Source organism: Plectropomus leopardus, chromosome 8 (genome assembly GCF_026936395.1).
Source record: "Plectropomus leopardus strain MGB_pleo_1.0 chromosome 8, ASM2693639v1, whole genome shotgun sequence".
Taxonomy (NCBI): domain Eukaryota; kingdom Metazoa; phylum Chordata; class Actinopteri; order Perciformes; family Serranidae; genus Plectropomus; species Plectropomus leopardus.
Window position 1 is genome coordinate 4,069,101 of NC_142183.1, and position 17,711 is coordinate 4,086,811.

The window sequence follows — 17,711 nt, forward strand, 5'->3', positions numbered from 1 at the left end:
GTTTACGTTTATTTGTGTATTCATGATATTTTATTTTAATTTTTTTAAAACATATTGTCCTGTTCAGTGAACGTGAAGCTTGGACGCTGACATGTTGACGTGAGGTTAATTTGTAATTAGCTTGTTAATTGTCAGCATGTGGAGGAGCTGATGACACAGAATTACCTGCATTTAAACACCTGTGTGTCCGCTGAGCCAAAACACGTCTGCCAATAAATAATGAAATCAACCGACTCTGGATCTGTCTGTTTCAGGACTGCTGTTTGCCTCGGTGTACTTTATGTTTTTCATATGAACAATTGAAAATGAAGTAAACTATCAACATTTAAACTGTCTTCCTCATCTCACAGCAGCTCCCTGTGATTTTAACTTTTCTGAAAACAGAACATCCAGGCATGCATTATGTGTTAGCATTATATCATTTTTGTAAACGTAACATTATTTTGTGCTTACCCCCCCAATAAAATACAGATGTTTTTGCCCTTTGAAACTTGAGCAAATAGACTTGATTTTTTTTCCCCAAAACACGAGAAGAAGATAATGAGCAACGGAAGAATGAATGACCCAAAAATGTGCAAGAAACTAGTAAAAAGTACAAGAAAATTACCTGAAAATTAATTTTAATTAGTTGCTCATTACCTTTTTTTTGCATGTTTTTGAAAGTTGCACCAGTTCGCTCAGGGCTCAAAGGTTTAAATACTTGTGAAAGGCACTGGAAAGCAGCACAAGAAAAGTGATGTCGCTCCAGTTTTCACAGGGTTAATGTTACGTTACCTCTGGGTTTTGTTGCTGCTGAATAAATGAAAAAAAACCAAAAAAAAAAACCCAAACAACTGTGCTGGTCAACTTGCTGGTGTACGCTGCTGCTGGTTGAAGCTGGTGTTCGTGCTGGTTGTGCTGGTGCATAGAAACAGAGAGTGGGAGAGCAGAACGGACATTCAAACCTGCGCAGCAGCGGGTCAGAGTGGCGGCCTTTGCTGCCATAAACTGCATGTTTGTGGAGTGACACTGTAGCTGCCTCTGAAGTGAGAGCTGCTGCTCAGTGGACAGCTTAGAGCACGAGAGAGGCCGCCGGGATAGACAGAGTGTAAATCAGCATATTTTAACACCTATCTCTGTGAAATGAGGGTATATAAACCAGAGCTGATGATTGTTGGGACAATGCACTACACTACACTACGCACAACACTACAATGCACAACTGAGTGAACAACTAACAAGATTAGCTAGGACAGTTTGAGTGACTTTGGCCCTGTCCCAATAACTGCACACTCTCGCTAAGCGTGCAAGACCATAGGGTGTCCCAGCTCTCTAGTTTTGTCCTTTGGGGTGATCATAACCGCCCTCCTGCACCCTTAACCCTTTCAAACCTTACTCGACATCACTTTTCTTGTGCTGCGTTCAGATGCTCTCGCAAGTATTTAAACCTTCGAACCTTGGAGCAAGTTGTTTTTCTTTCTTTTGAGGACACTTTGTAAGCAGTGTTTTGTAAATTTCAGGAAATTAGTAAATTTGGAAATGAATAAATAAATAAATAAGTCTAGGAAAAAAAATGTCCAAAAACTATATTTATAATAATCAGAATTATTACAATTATTTTTTTAAGAAGCAATATTATTATTTTTATTTATATTGTCATTTTTTTCTTTGTTTGTTTAGGAGTTTCATTGCCTATTTTTTGGTAATCTTCTTGTACTTTTTCTATTTTTTTTGTTAATTTTTTGGGTAATTTCTTCTCAAGTTGCTCACGGCCTTCAAGTCAGTTTACACGCATCAGACCACACTCTGCTGAAGGCTATTACCCACAATCCCTGTGATGTGATGTTTCAAACTGTTAACCATTTATTCTAACCAGAAAAGATTTTGAATAGGAATTATGTTCACACTAAAGTTGCTTTGTAAGGGTAAAAAGTCCTGCTGGTCCTTAGGGGCTTTCCAGCTCTTTACGTTGCGTCGTTATCGGCAGTGTTTCTAACTGACGTCTTCCAGCAGCGAATCATACTGCTGTGATAAGTTCTGTGGGGTAATAAACTGACTCTGCCCTCCAACGTATCAAACCAGTCCGTTCTCACTGAAAACTTGTCAAATACATCCACTCTGTCAGTGCAGCATTCGAGCGCGACGCCCAAAGTCACCTTTCGCATCCTCATGAAACGTGGCTGGACGGCGTCAGATAAGAGCGCGCTCGGATAGATGCACGCATTGCAGAAAGACGGCGTCAGGTGATAATGCTGCCGGCTGGATCCCACAAACAACTCACCTTCATGTGAGAGTCTGCAGTTCACTTCCTTTTTAAATGTGAGTTTTTTCTTCTGCACATTACCATGTGCCTCTTTTTGCCTAAACCTAACCATCCGTGACTTTGTTACCTAATCCCAACCATCGTGACACGCTGGTTGCCATGTGCTCATGTTGTGTAAACATAACCACGTGCCACATCATCCCACCATGTGCATTTGTGACATCACGGTAACGGCATCCTGGAGCGTAAACAGCTGACGCACAAGGATAAATAAAATGTCATTTTGTATGCGGAAGGTCACTGACAGAGCGGCACCGTGTGACGAGCTCGAATGAGAACGTGTTGCTCATACGGCTGCGAGAGGTGCCGTCCATGAAACGTGGCTCTCAAGCTGCAGTATTTGACGACTTAGGAATGAGACAAAAAGCATACATGAGTGCTTTTTGTAACATGTGGTCACATTTTAACATATACTCTACATAATAACTTACAAATGTAACATTGTTGTGGTTTGCAGAAATGTAAAATTTATTCTGACGACTGGGTTAGATGAACTACATTACTTGAAGCAGAAGAATAATTGTTTATAATAAATAAATAATTCAATTTTTTTATTGCAATGTTTATGAAACATTTCCAGATTTATGTGGTAATAACTTTGTAAAAGTGAGAAGCCACTGCGGTAATTTTAGAAGAGCTAAGGGGGTTTTAGGCACATGTTTTGCACATCATAACATTGTACATCATGGTGTCCTCACAGTTTCTTGACTCATGTAGTCTTACCACAAATCTCTCTGTGTTGCTTGTCAACCACCCATTAGTTTTATTATTTCTACTTTTTCTTTGGTATTTTTGGGCTCCCTACCACCAAAGTTGATATTATTTTGTTGTGTCCAAATGAAGAAATGAACGTCTGGTTGGAGCCAAGATTACAGATTTTTTTTTGCTTTATTCATAAGAAAAGAAAAAGGAGCTTTCACACAGAACTGAGGAAGGAAAACAACTTTAAATCCACAAAATTTCTCCGAGCAGCCTCACGAGTGGAAACACTGAAGAGACGAGTGGACGGAGGGACGGATGGATCTGAACGGGACAAACCTCCAGTCTGATACGTCTGATATGGATTCACACACTCGTCCGTCAAGTGATTAAAAGTTGTTTCTGTCTTTAATCAGCTGATGGGTGTCCAACACGTCGTCCTGAGGGGATAATTAAGAATCTGCTGCTGCTGGAGAGTTAATGTCTCATCATATCTAACAGCATTTATTAATACGGAGTTATTCAGGTATTTTCACTTCTGCTGGGAGTTGAAGTGACTCCTGCTGCTGGTTTTAAAGGAAAGAAATCCCTCTAAAATCTGACTTTTAGAGGGAGCGCTGATTCCTCGAAACTTCACTTCGGCTTCTTCACTCTTTAATAATAACGATAACCTGATCTGTCTGCGTGTCCTCAGCGTCTCTCTGCTGTCTGTCACACTCACACAAGTCAGAGATGATAAATGCATGTTTCTGCATTATGTATGGATGTTTTGTTGGGACGATGTTCATCCGAGCACTTAACGTCTTTCCAAACCTGATGAGCTCCTCCTTCAGGTTTCTGCCCCATTTCCCTTCACTTCTCCTTTTCTTCTGGATATACATCTGCAGCAACATAAATGTTTAAATCCACTGTTTTGTCTGAGCGGCAGTTTGTTTGGTCATTAAAATGGAAGAGCTGCTCACATTGTTCATGTCCTCTTCCGAAAGACAAATCTGCTAAGTGAAATTTAAGTAAAATATTCATCAGATGAGTTGATTTATATTTATGTAACACTTTGCATACGATAAATTAAGACAAAGTGAAGGAGAACAGTTCAGTGATGAGGAAGACAGATGTGAAAATAAAAACACTGCATGCTCATAGACCCTGTTTACACTTGGTTTTAAAATTTGTTTCGGTGGTCAGAGCACAGGTGATGGGCAAAACAGTTTTTCTAGTGTCCTGAATCACGAGAATCTGTTCATTAAAAACTTTTGTTCAAGAGATTCATTTACTGAAGTGCTCACTTCTTGACTGGGCCTCTAACTGCACACAGTCCCTCTCCCTGAACTGTAAGGTGATCAGACAGAGCGCTTTTTAGCAACCAGGGGCAGCTTTTCTTGATGGTTTTTAATAGGCGGGTTTCCATTAACTCTCAAATTGCACAGATTGAAAATGCGAATATAAAATATGCCTGATGACAACACATCATTTAAAAAAAAAAAGTCCCATTTTTTGCAAAAAAACCCCAAAAAAACACCGTTTTTCTTTTTGCATGTGGTGGTATTTCAGGCAGTTTGAAAAAGGACATATATCTAAAACTGCAATTGAAACTGTTTTCGTCTTTTCTAGGTCACATGATGCTATGGCTACGTGCTTGTCAGTAGGAACTGACTCCCTCATGACGCAGCAGGAGCTACAAGAGCTGTTATTGCATCACATAACTCTTCAAAAGTCGAGCAGATCATCTAGAAGATTTGAATCCACAATTCCTCTGTGAAATCCTGGACTATCAACGGAAATGTGGTCATCTCGCAACTGGATAATGGACACCTCATAATAAGAGTGAAGAGGCATTTTGCTTTTGTGCTACAGAACGCTTCATGACTTATATTAACGCCCTGGACACATCAAGTTATATATTAAAAGATTAATATATTAAAAATTAAGAACAGACTTCTTTTTTCTATAATGTTGGTTTCTGGGGAAAATCCCTTTTGGGCCAAATGGGAATTTTTCACTACAATACCACGAGAGGCCGCATTTATTTCATTTCCATAACATACCATATTCATTTTATTTCCTAAACTTACCACCCTCAACTTGCTTCCTGAATGCCCTGTGCTTATTTTAGTTACTGAACAAGCCATGTTCATTTCATTTACTGAATGTGCCAGGCTTACATTATTGGGTTCATGTTATGTAATCTGATGTTATTTCATGATCTGTGTATCAGCGTTATGTATCAGGCTTCAGTCCTCTTTGATTTTGTTCAGATGGAGACAGAAGAAGCTGAAAATAGTCATAAATTTTCAGGAAACACCTTTATTCCATTACATTTCTTCACTAAAATCATGCCCACTCTTTAGCCTGCTGACACACTGAGGTGCTCCATCAGTCGCCCATGACCTCCTTTGGGCCCGCATGCCTCAGGTTGGACCCCTCTGCTGGTTTATCTGCAGCCTGATGGCTCCCAGTGGGAGAATTCAACATAATAGTTCTTCTGAATGTAGCACTGTCATTTAAATTGCTAATTATGATGGTGATGGAACAAATAAATAAAACATGACCTTAGCGTGTTTTTATCTCTCACTGTAAAAACTTTGGACGACAGTAAATCTGCTCGAATCGTCTGTCAGCGTCCGACTTGATGACTCGTCCGTTGTTGGGTAGATGCTTCCGTGGTTTCATCAGCCACTCTGGAAATGTGTGGAAATGGTTTCGCAGTGCGTGTAATATGTTTTATTTTTATTTCAATAGTTAGTAGATCAGTTATTTATATGTCATTTGTTCACACTGAACATGAAAAATATAGGAAACCTCGGGTGGTTTTATTTTTTTCATTTACTTTATTTGAATTATTATTGGGGTTTTTATTGTGGAAGCCTGTTAATTTTAGCCTTTTGAAACATGAGCAAATTGGCTAATTTTATTTTAAACCCATGGGAAATTACACAAAATGAGGAAATAAGTAAAAAGAACAAAATAATTCCTTGAAAATTAGCACAAAAAAGACACACTAAAAACAAACAGGAAAGTTAAAAAGAAAAAAGTAAATAAATTAATTATTCTGTAAAAGAATTTTAAATATGAACAATGATAATTAGTAATATAGTTCACCTGGATTTTTTCCCCTAGCTTTTTGAAAAATATTTTTCAAAATATTCTCTTTTTTGCAATTGTGCCAAGTTGCTCATTGCCTTTCTCCTATTTCTGTTTTTATTTTAAATAAATTTCACTAATGTGCTTAGAGTTCAAATATTAAAATACATGTGAAAGGCATCTGAAAGCAGCACAAGAAAAGTGATGTCGCTCCATGTTTCAAAAGGTTAAATAAAAAAGACATTCAGATCTTATTTAGTTTCATGTTATTTGACCTACAAAGCTCTCAGAAGGTTTGAATGCGTCTTGAGACCTTAAACTTCATCTTGAAAAGCATCTTGTGTTTCCTCCTCATCACCTTCACAGCTTCATGTTCCATCAGTGTTGAACAACTTGAGGATTTGTCTCTAATCTTTATCAACAAAGTCAATTATTGTGAGAGGCTTCGGTCACTGTAAAGTCGCGTCTTCATCACAGACTCAGACTCCGACACATCAAACATAAAGCGTGTTAAGCTGCCATGAAAAGAGCTCAGCATCATCCTGTTTGCAGCGTGACATGCGGCGGGACGTCCCCATCACCTCCATCACCCCCACATCTCGTAGGACTGCAGTCGCTCCGACAATAAAGATACCAGAGTGTATTACCAGGAAGCCTCAGAGGGACGAACCGACTCCAACCTGATTGCAGGCGTATTTATAACTTAAATAAAATGTGTCTTCACAATTTCAACAGACTGAAGAGAGTTTCTAATCATAAACATCAGAATGATGCACATTATTCTCCCCAGTTTGAATAAAAGTTTGATCACAGCTGCATTTAAAACAGTTCAGCTCATTTTAATAGATTGGCTGTAATCAATAGATTCACTTGTGGAAAGTTAATTAAATGATAATTAAATGCTTCTTTGGTTTTCAAGTTCAGATTTTTTGGGCATAAAAATTTTGCTTTGATAGAGTCCAAAATGGAAAAATGGAAGACGCTATTGTAGCTCAGCCATCGAGTTTTATTGTACAAACTGCTCCATAGCAGAGACATGCAGTTTACACACAATTAACATACTAATGTTTTTCAAATAATCTCTGTATTTCTGTTGATTGCACACATTCTTTTAAACCTTTTACATCCATTTATGAAGTATACATTATTTTTTGCACATTTATGAAAATTATTACTTTTTTCAGTCAGACATATTGTATCTTTTTATAGTGTTAGTGTATAGGGTATAGTGTACCCCCCAACACATTTTTCTTAAATTTGGTTTCGGTTTGAAAAGCATTTATTAACTCAATCCATTACAATCAAATATTACATACATGTATGATTCTGCAGAACAATATTTGCATCATTTATCTAAACATTTCCAGGAGCAAACAAATTCTGTTTTTCTGTTGTTTCCTGATCGAAACCAGACAAAAGAGGCAGCTACGTGAGGTCGGCTGAGGATAAACTCTTTTCACTCTGTCAAACTTTTTTTGGTCAAACTTCCCTAAATGTCCCTGAGACAAAGAAAAGAAAAGAAATAAATCAGTAAAGAGAGCGAGTTTCCTCCATGCAGGATCCATGTGGCGCTGTGATGTAATATTGATGACCCTCCTCGTCTCCTGACGACCTCCGTTTGGTCGTCTCATGTTTTATCAAATATTCATGATGCTCTGCGTCCCCTCGCCCTCCTCCCTCAGATCCCATAATGCATCTGTAATGTCCTGTCAGGTGAGGCATGATGGGAGAGGTGATGATGGAGTGAAGCTCCTGGAGGGATGGAGGAGGATAATTTCTAATCACAGCTTTTTCTTCTCTTCCTCTAAAGTTGTAGAAGTTTCCAAGCGTTTGCAACTGACAGGAGCCCAAAGTTGAGCCCTGAGGAACACCAAGCTCCCAGTTTTTCTCTCCATCTCTTTCTTTTTCATTCACATTCTCTCTATTCTCTTTGTGACTAAATTTTACAGGTTTTTCTAGCACTGTCTTTCATGTTAGACTATTCTTTTAGTTTTTCCCCAACAGGTTCTCCAACCTTTTCTGTCTCTTTCAAAAATGGCTCTGACTTTCTGATCGGACACCACTATCATCAGGACGACAGAGCCTCAGGCAAAAACACTGTCATAGTTTTATCCTGAGCCTTGGTTGACTTTTTTGTGATGTTCACTACAAATCTTCCAAATTAGATTCAGTGTTTTAATTTGAGAAGGTGAGTTTGTCTGATTTGATTGTCATAACTGTCGTACAACAGTGGAAAAAAAACAAAACAAAATGTTGTTGTCAAAGTTGTGTCACTGTGATATGCCTGCATCAGCTCTGTCAAAAATGAGTTGTCAAGTTGACGTAGAGTCACAGAAATGGAGCACAGCATCTCCAACACGTTCTCATCCCAAGTCGTCACATGTCGCCACTTTGCAGTGGACTTCCACGTCTACATATTAAACTTCGGGTTTACTTCTGCATCTGCTGTCGATGTTACGGGATGCCACTACTGTGATGTCAACACAAGCACATGGTGGGATTACGCTGCATGTGGTTATGTTTCAGCAACAAAAACACATGACCCAACGCCGGGATGTGGACAAAAGCGCATGCCGACCAGATGGTTTGGCTTAGGGGAAGGAGGCACGTGATACGGTGTAGAAAGTAAAGAACATCACATTCAGATGGGAAACGACAGCCAGACTTCTACATGAACATCAGATCTATCCACTGCCCCTCATGCCCGCATGTATATATTACGTCATTACTGGCAGCATTTCAACCTGACACCAAACAGCGGCGTATCATGTGGACGTGACAGATTCTCTCCGGCCACATTCTTAACCGATGCCAACCGTCCATGTATCATACTACTGCAGCAGGTGCTGTCCTGTTGTCCGTTTGTATATAATAACACGCATGCAGATGCAAAAAATGGCTTTTAGCATTGGGATCTTATCCAAAATCACTGCAAAAGTGGCGACAAGTGACAACTTCAGAATGAAAACAGGCTGAAAACATTCTCAAGTTAAGTACTTAAATGCAGTGGTGAGGTACTTTATGTAAGTAATTTCATTTTAAGATACTTCACATATTTTCTGTACTGTAGACATCTTTGGTTTCTAGTTTCTTTTCTGATAAAATTGTTTCACAGAAATCTAATATACTTAATATTTGAAATATACCACTAATCATAAATATAAAATATATAATAATATATATACCATAATAATAAATAATATAAAATAAATTTTATAAGTCTTGTTTCAATTTTCAATATTATTTGAGTTGATTTCTGTAACCTATTTATACTCCAGAGTAATTCATAATTAAGGTAAAATTCTGAACTGGTAAAAGGTTTGTACCTCAGAGAAAATGTTAAGTACAAGAACAAACTTGCCACTTAAGAAGGAATTAGTTTCCGTCATCGTTGCACGAATCCCATTGAGTTAAACAAAATGTATAAAATATAACAAGTTCAGGGAAATGTCTGAACTCTTTCTTGTCTATTTGTTCATATTTTCATCTTTTTCTTTCATAATTCAACCTCTCTCTCTCTAACTTTTGTCTGTTCACCTTTTTATATTCCTCCCTTTTCACTCCCTCTTGCTGCATCATTCCTTCTCTCTCTCTCCGTCTGCCTCCTGTTGTTTTCTTATTTATCACCATCAGTAATATCTCTCACCTCTCCTCCTCCTCATCTCCCCCTTGAGCCTCTCCTCCCTCCCTCCTTCACCTGCTCCTCTCTTCTTTCACCTCCACATCCTCCCATCCCTTCTTCCCCCCTCCCCTCTCCCCTCATTAACACGGAGCCCTGATGGATGTCGAGGCGAGGCCCGGTTCACCCTCAACATCATTCTCGCCCCTGTTGCTCAGTGCAGGAAACCCCTCACCTCTCTGCAGGGGTGGCAGTCGAAGTGGCCGTTTGGTTCCCACCGGGGCCGCCCGCCATCTGCCACCGCCCTCGCCCTCCTGCAGCAGCTCACCACAACCGCCGCCGGAGCCTGAAGACTCCCGACGCAGCTTGAACGCTGAGGTGATGATGGGATGGAAGTCCTGCTGCTGCATTCATGACCCACAGGGAAGACGGTGTATCTGAGTTCCCTACAACTAAATATGAGATGCCAAAATGTAGAAATACTAAAGAAGCTACTGTGGAAAGTTTACATAATCTAGTACAGGAAATAAGTTTTGGAAAATCTGGTCCGTCATCAATCCATAAATCAGAGCAACATATCACAACAACAAAACAGAAAAGGTTGGAGAACCTGTTGGGGAAAAACTAAAAGAATAGCCTAACATGAAAGACAGTGCTAAAAAAAAACTGTAAAATTTAGTCACAAATAGAATAGAGAAAATTTCGAATGAAAAAGAAAGAGATGGAGAGAAAAACTGGGAGCTCGGTGTTCCTCAGGGCTCAACTTCGGGCTCCTGTCAGTTGCAAATGCTTGGAAATTTCTACAACTTTAGAGCAAGAGAAGAAAAAACTGTGATCATGAACATAGAGTAAAGTATCTCGTGAACATGGAGTAAAGTGCAAAGTAAATATGGAGTAAAGTAAAGCGTAAACATAGAGTAAAGTGTCCTGGTAACATGGAGTAAAGTGTGAATATGGAGTATAGTATAGTGCAGAATAACGAGTTATGTACAGGGTAAACATGGAGAAAAGTATAGAGTCAAGCAGTAATGAAAGGCATAAATATGAAGTAATAAACATCCACTGTCAATGAGCAACTTTCAGAAAATCACAGAGTAAATATAATGAGTAAGGTACAGCATTAAGGAGTGACTGTCTGAGTAAATATAGTGTATAACTTAGTGCATAAATATAGATTAATGTAGTACAGCGTAAATATGGAGGAAAGTGCATAGTAAGAGAGTAAAATTCAGACTAATATACAAAGTGAGAATGAACTAAAGTACATACAGACAAGTAGTACCACATGGAGTAATGCAGAGTAAGTATGGAGCGACAAAAAAATGTATGTTCTGAGTCAAGTGAATATGGAGTAATTATTGTAGGAGTAAATATGGTGTATTGTACAGAGTGGTAATGTCACAGATGGTGTTGTATGTTTGTTATGTGTGTTTGTGTGTTTAGTGTGTTTTTTTATGTGTTGTGTGTTTAGTGTGTTGGTATTTGTTGTATGTTTAGTGTGTTGGTGTGTGTTGTGTGTTTAATGTGTTGGTATTTGTTGTGTGTTTAGTGTGTTTGTGTGTTTAATGTGTTGGTATGTGTTGTGTGTTTAATGTGTTTGTGTGTTTAGTGTGTTTGTGTGTTTAGTGTGTTTGTGTGTTTGTGTGTTTAATGTGTTGATATGTGTTGTGTGTTTAGTGTGTTTGCATGTTTAATGTGTTGGTATGTGTTGTGTGTTTAGTGTGTTGGTATGTGTTGTGTGTTTAGTGTGTTGGTGTGTGTTGTGTGTTTAGTGTGTTTGTGTGTTTAATGTGTTGATATGTGTTGTGTGTTTAGTGTGTTGGTGTGTGTTGTGTGTTTAATGTGTTGATATGTGTTGTGAGTTTAGTGTGTTGGTGTGTGTTGTGTGTTTAGTGGGTTTCTGTGTTTAATGTGTTGATATGTGTTGTGTGTTTAATGTGTTGGTGTGTGTTGTGTGTTTAGTGTGTTGGTATGTGTTGTGTGTTTAATGTGTTGATATGTGTTGTGTGTTTAGTGTGTTTGCATGTTTAATGTGTTGGTGTGTGTTGTGTGTTTAGTGTGTTGGTATGTGTTGTGTGTTTAGTGTGTTGGTGTGTGTTGTGTGTTTAGTGTGTTGGTGTGTGTTGTGTGTTTAGTGTGTTTGTGTGTTTAATGTGTTGATATGTGTTGTGTGTTTAGTGTGTTGGTATGTGTTGTGTGTTTAATGTGTTGATATGTGTTGTGAGTTTAGTGTGTTGGTATGTGTTGTGTGTTTAATGTGTTGATATGTGTTGTGAGTTTAGTGTGTTGATATGTGTTGTGTGTTTAATGTGTTGGTATGTGTTGTGTGTTTAATGTGTTTGTGTGTTTAGTGTGTTGGTGTGTGTTGTGTGTTTAATGTGTTGATATGTGTTGTGAGTTTAGTGTGTTGGTGTGTGTTGTGTGTTTAGTGTGTTTGTGTGTTTAATGTGTTGATATGTGTTGTGAGTTTAGTGTGTTGTGGTGTGTTGTGTGTTTAGTGTGTTTCTCTGCTCAGCGTGTCGTTTCTTGGTGTGCTCAGTGTGTAAGTTCATGTGTCGTATGTTCAGTGCGTTTAAAGTGTTTCCAGGCTCGGCGCTGTTTCCTCTCCACCTTCCTGCTCTCGGTGTTTGAGTCTGAACAGCAGCTCATCGTGCTGCTGCTGATGATACTGATGATGATGATGGTGATGATGATGCAGATGACCACACAGTCATTATCATTCACTACACTCCCACAATCCTCTGCTCCAACTCCAATTACCGTGTGATTGTATGCTTGGCATGGAAAACATAATTAACAACCTGCGTCTCTGCCAACCTAAGCAGCCAACACGCTGTTTGTGTAGAATCTGAACGCAGGAAAAGCAAACACAACAACAGCAACAACAACAACACAAACAGCTCCGTGTTTTTGGGTTCAGAGGCAGAGCGGCGGCTCCACGCTCCCGTGAGGCCGCCACAATTCGCCGTAATGGCGGCGGCGGCTCAGCGCTCTTCTCTCTGATGGACTGCAGGCTGCTAAGGGAGGACGCTTTGTGGTGTGGACAAGAGGAATTATGGGAGAGCACGCCAAGAGAGGCCCGGGGGGATGCATGGATGTGTGTGTGTGTGTGTGTGTGTGTGTGTGTGTGTGTGTTATCAGGTCTGTTTTAAAACATACACTGAAGAATATCTGTATCAGAAACACAAATGTGCTTGTTAAAGGCTGTTAGAGTGCATGAAGAGAGTGTAGACATAAACACACACACACACGCTCATGTTTGTGTCTGTGTGTGTGTGTGTGTGTGTGTGTGTGTGTATGTGTGTGTGTGTGTGGTCCAGCCGCTGATATGCATGAGCACTGTGTCTTCAAGTCGAACTGAAGTTAAACAGTTACATTCATTTCCTCGATTTAAAATATGAAACTTTCGCGTTAACATCATTTACAATGGTATGTTATTAGAATGAGGAGCGCTCCTTTTATAATGTAACTAAAACAGAACAATTTGTTGTGTGGAAACAAGAAAAACCCTTTTTAACCCTGTGAAACATGGAGCGACGTCACTTTTCTTGTGCTGCTTTTTAATGCCTTTCACAAGTATTTAAACCTCTAAACCCAAAGGAAATTGACAAAAAAAAAGTTTAACAACAAAACAGCAAAAATAAAAAAATAACAAGGGAAAATGTCTAGAGAAAAAAAATATGAAAATTATTGCGATTTGCTTAGTTGAAATAAGTTTACAGAGTTGTAATTTGTTTCATGTTAAGCACTTTCCCAGGTAATTTTCTTTTTTTTTAAACTGTAATTTTTGCCTTTTTTAAATTTTATTTTTTAAACAAATTTTCATGTCCTGCACTTTTTAATATATGTATACATTTTTACCACCTCTTTCTTTCATTGCTCATTGCCTTCTTTTAATGTTTTTGAAATAAATCAAGCCAATATTCTCAGGTTTTAAAGGGTTAAACAAACAAAAAAAAAGATTCTTGTTAAAATGAGAAAGAAAAATCAGCATTGATTGATAGCATTGTCACGGTGAGAGCTCTGGACCATAGTCCTGTAAGTTATGTCCTGTGTTCTGTTTATATAGTTAAAATTAGTTAATGTTATTTTATATTTTCTGATTATATAATGGTGCCACCTGTTTGTCTAATGCTATACATTCTGCTTTTGCTTTTTCAGCTGCTAAACTATACTATAGCTCACCTGATCCAAACTGAATCTGCTGAACTGAACTGTTGAGGCCCTGACACACCAAATAATCATCAGAGAACTATCGGGGACATCAGACTATCAGCCTCACATTGCTCCGGTCTCGTCCAAAAGGCTGCACATGATCAAACTGCAAGTGGCAGCCAACAAACACGTTCATTCTGCGCCTGCGTGAAAGGAAATAACTCTCCGTACCAACAGACGGCAGGCGTCTGTAATCGTCTCTCAAAAAGGAAAACTACAAGACCGCTGTGACGCCATAGTTAGCCAGTTAGCACATTCACGACACAATCCAATGTTAAAAAAATTAAGAAATTCAATGACCACATTTGTTTACATCATTTTCACGCAGAGAAACGTGCAGACATGTTTGTGCAAACAGATGAACCACAAAAACAAACTCAGAGTGAAATAAAATAAACATGTTCAAATATGTGAAAAACTGCTGTTGTGCAGAAACACACGTAGATCCAACACTAATATGTGTGTGTATGAATCCATATCTCAGCAGCAGAACAAGCAAAACGATGTACAAATATCAGAACGACTGTGTGTGTGTGTGTGTGTGTGTGTGTGTGTGTGTGCATCTTGTAGATTCAGCAGAAAGAGGCTGCAGCTTCGTCTCTTTTTTATTTATCGGGTGGCAGCGAGTCGCTGCTGCTTATTTACAGCAGATTGTTTCTCCAGATGTTTTACAGGGAGAGAAATCCCCAAACACACACACACACACTCCTCTCTTTGTCCAGATGGAAGTCATTCTTTATAAGACTCCATAATCCTTCTCTTTCTCTGTGAGAGGAAACAGAGGGAAGGTGGAAGTGAAGCGTCTCCTCCTCTCCGTGTCACTGATGTTCTCCAGTTGTGTCAACGTGTTTTCAGTAAAATTCTGACGCATCGTCATGTTTCAACAAGAAAAGAAATTACAGATTTGAAACATTTGAGGTGATTGAAACCAATCTGGCATCCTGATTTACAGTTTACAGAGCAAAGAAGCACTGAACGTTCTCAGTCTGAAGGTACTGGTGATGAAATGTCACAAAGTAAATCTGCTGTACTTGTACTTTTCTTGAGTATATGTAACTTTATACTTCTATTTCACTACATCTCAGAGGTAAATATTGTATTTGTGCTACATTTTGGTTACTTTACAAATTAAAGGTGTTTTTTTATCCCCTTCCTGTGGATTACCATCTATTTCCAGATGTGTTGAGTGTTTGTGATAAACTGAAGGTGTTCCTTTGATTGTTGAAAAGATTCTTCTCCTTTAAAGCTAAATAATCATCTGAAAAATACAGTTAAAGCTGAACGCAGGGCTGTTTTTGTGACACTGTTAAAATTTTAAAGATACAGATGTAGACAACGATTTACAAATTATGTTCGGGTTTGGCCCAAAAATACAGCAAAAGAAATACTGTTATAATGTTAGATAAAGTATAAAGTTAAACTTCAAGTAAAGTTCAAGTGCTGCTATAATTAAATAAATCAAACCAGAACCCATGGTACTTTTACTCTGAAGGAGCAGGCTCATCTCGGGCTGAAGTGTTGATGTTTTTGAAGCTTCTGGTTAACAGTTGGATGTTAGCGTTGCAGAGAGTTAAACTGTAATCACGGTATGAAGATTCATCCACCGTGTGACATTCACCCAGCATGAATTTGGATCTATTTGCATCTTTGCGTTGACATTTGTATTCAATCTTGTCACGCCAAATGCTTGCATCACATTTGATGTGAAGACACCATGAAACTCTTCGTGCGTGTCATGCTTGCAGGAGAATTGGTGATCGGCACAAAAAGGCAAAAAACGTAGGTTGTCCCTATATAGAGTCAGTGTTTGATTTGTGCATTTTGAGCGACTGCAAAACAACGTCGTGGACAAGGACCTGCTCACTATATATTCATAAACAGGTTATTCTGAGGTAACAAAAAGACAATGATTTTTATTTTCAGGTGATTAAATACCAAAGAAACCTTAGTTATCTTATTACATTCCATCTTTTTCTTTCTTTTTTTATTTTTAAAGAAATAAACAGATGACAGGTCATTACAGGTAATACAGTTATGCTTATTTTACTCTACCCACTCAGGCCTTCCCTCCACAGCCACTCTTTGTCCGATGATGAAAGTGAAAAACAACAATGATAATAACAATTCAACAGTCATGTATAAGAGACAAAATATTATATATGTTCTATTTTTGATAATAGATTCCCCTAAATCCTACATACTGGACCTTTATTTAATGTATTTTAATACATGGCCGATGAAAGGTTCTCAGAGTTTTTTGACAAAATATTCTTTATTTATTCTTCATCATTATTAGTCCTGCCCATGAGACTATAGAGGCACCTGAAAACAAACTGTGTGTAAATCTCAGACGCTGTATTTTAGTGTGTTCTGAAACTCCAGTTGTTTTCCTAATATTTTAGCTGCTTAACTAAACTGTAAGTAAACCTGTGTTTTGTTTTTTTTTTAGCTGCTGTGTGAGCTTTAGCATTAGTATTTGGACTCTTTCATTAGATTTTTCATGCTGTTTTGGACAGCCTATGAGGAGGTATTGTTTTAAACTGTTTCTCTCTTCAAAAACAAAGCACAACTTTGATATCCAATTTGTCTAAAGGAGAGAGGAATTAAAGAGGAGCAGAACTTCAACGTGCATAACAAAGAGATTTCATAATATTCCCACAGCTTTTATTGGAAAAACATCCACCTCTGTGAAGTCCAAGTTTCCTGTGAGATTTCCCCAAAACAAGAGCTGATTTTTAAACTGAACTACAATAAAAAAAGCTTTGTTCTGAGTCTTTGTATCGCTGCTCCTCTCACTCAGTGTGGGCGAGCGGGAGAAAAATAACAACACCCTCCCAAAAAAAAAAAAAAGAAAAAGGAAATGGCAGATTGATGAAAAGCCAAACTGGTCCCAGGATGACACGTTCTTCTTCTCTCCACAATATTAAAAACTCCCACACGTTTCAGGAGGAGGGCAGAATTAGCCTTGCCGGGACGCACTGTAAGCTGCCGTAATGACTCATTTGTTTCATCCTGATAGATGGCTCTCCGGATGGAAGAGGACCTCGTTTAAGAAAAGCGATGAAAGGCGGCGGGCGAAGGACGACTCGCCGATCACGGAGAAGGTCTTCAGCGCGCCGCTTCAAAGACATTTGGACGGTCGGGGGTCGCTCAGAGGGGCGACGAGGAAAAGATAAAAATCCTCTAAACAACGAGCCAACACACACACACACACACATACACACACTTTGAAGCTGCTGTTAAACGGCGTGCAGGAGGGCAGGTGGTGCTGATGAATATTCAGACGGAGAGTCGGTGCTCTGCTGCCAAACAAACCGCCTGTTTGCTTTCTGTCACCTTCCAAATTCTGATAGATTTGTTTTTTCCTCCCGTGTGACTCAGATCAGATGTTTGTAATCTGTGTGAGCTTGTTTTCTGCAGTCTGGACCTCACAGGGGTTCAGATGATCATCGGGTGATCATCAGGTGGTCCACGTGTCACCTGGGTTCGAAGTAGAGGTCCTCGAGGGTTAAGGAAGAACCAGAGCCTACACAAAGCCATCATGTATGTATGAATTTGCTGTTTCAATCAATGGCAGCCGCACAGTGCTACACAGCTCAAAGAATTTCTCAGTGATGATGAGTATTAAGAACCACGTGTTTAGAGCTGATACAATTACCTACAAAGTCGATCCAAAAATGCAAATAGATGCAAATTTGCGCGAGGTGACTCAAATGACACCTAACACAGACTGAGCAAACACAAAATCTGGAGAAAAAATAGTCCAGATATACTACGAGTGACAATAACATTCAG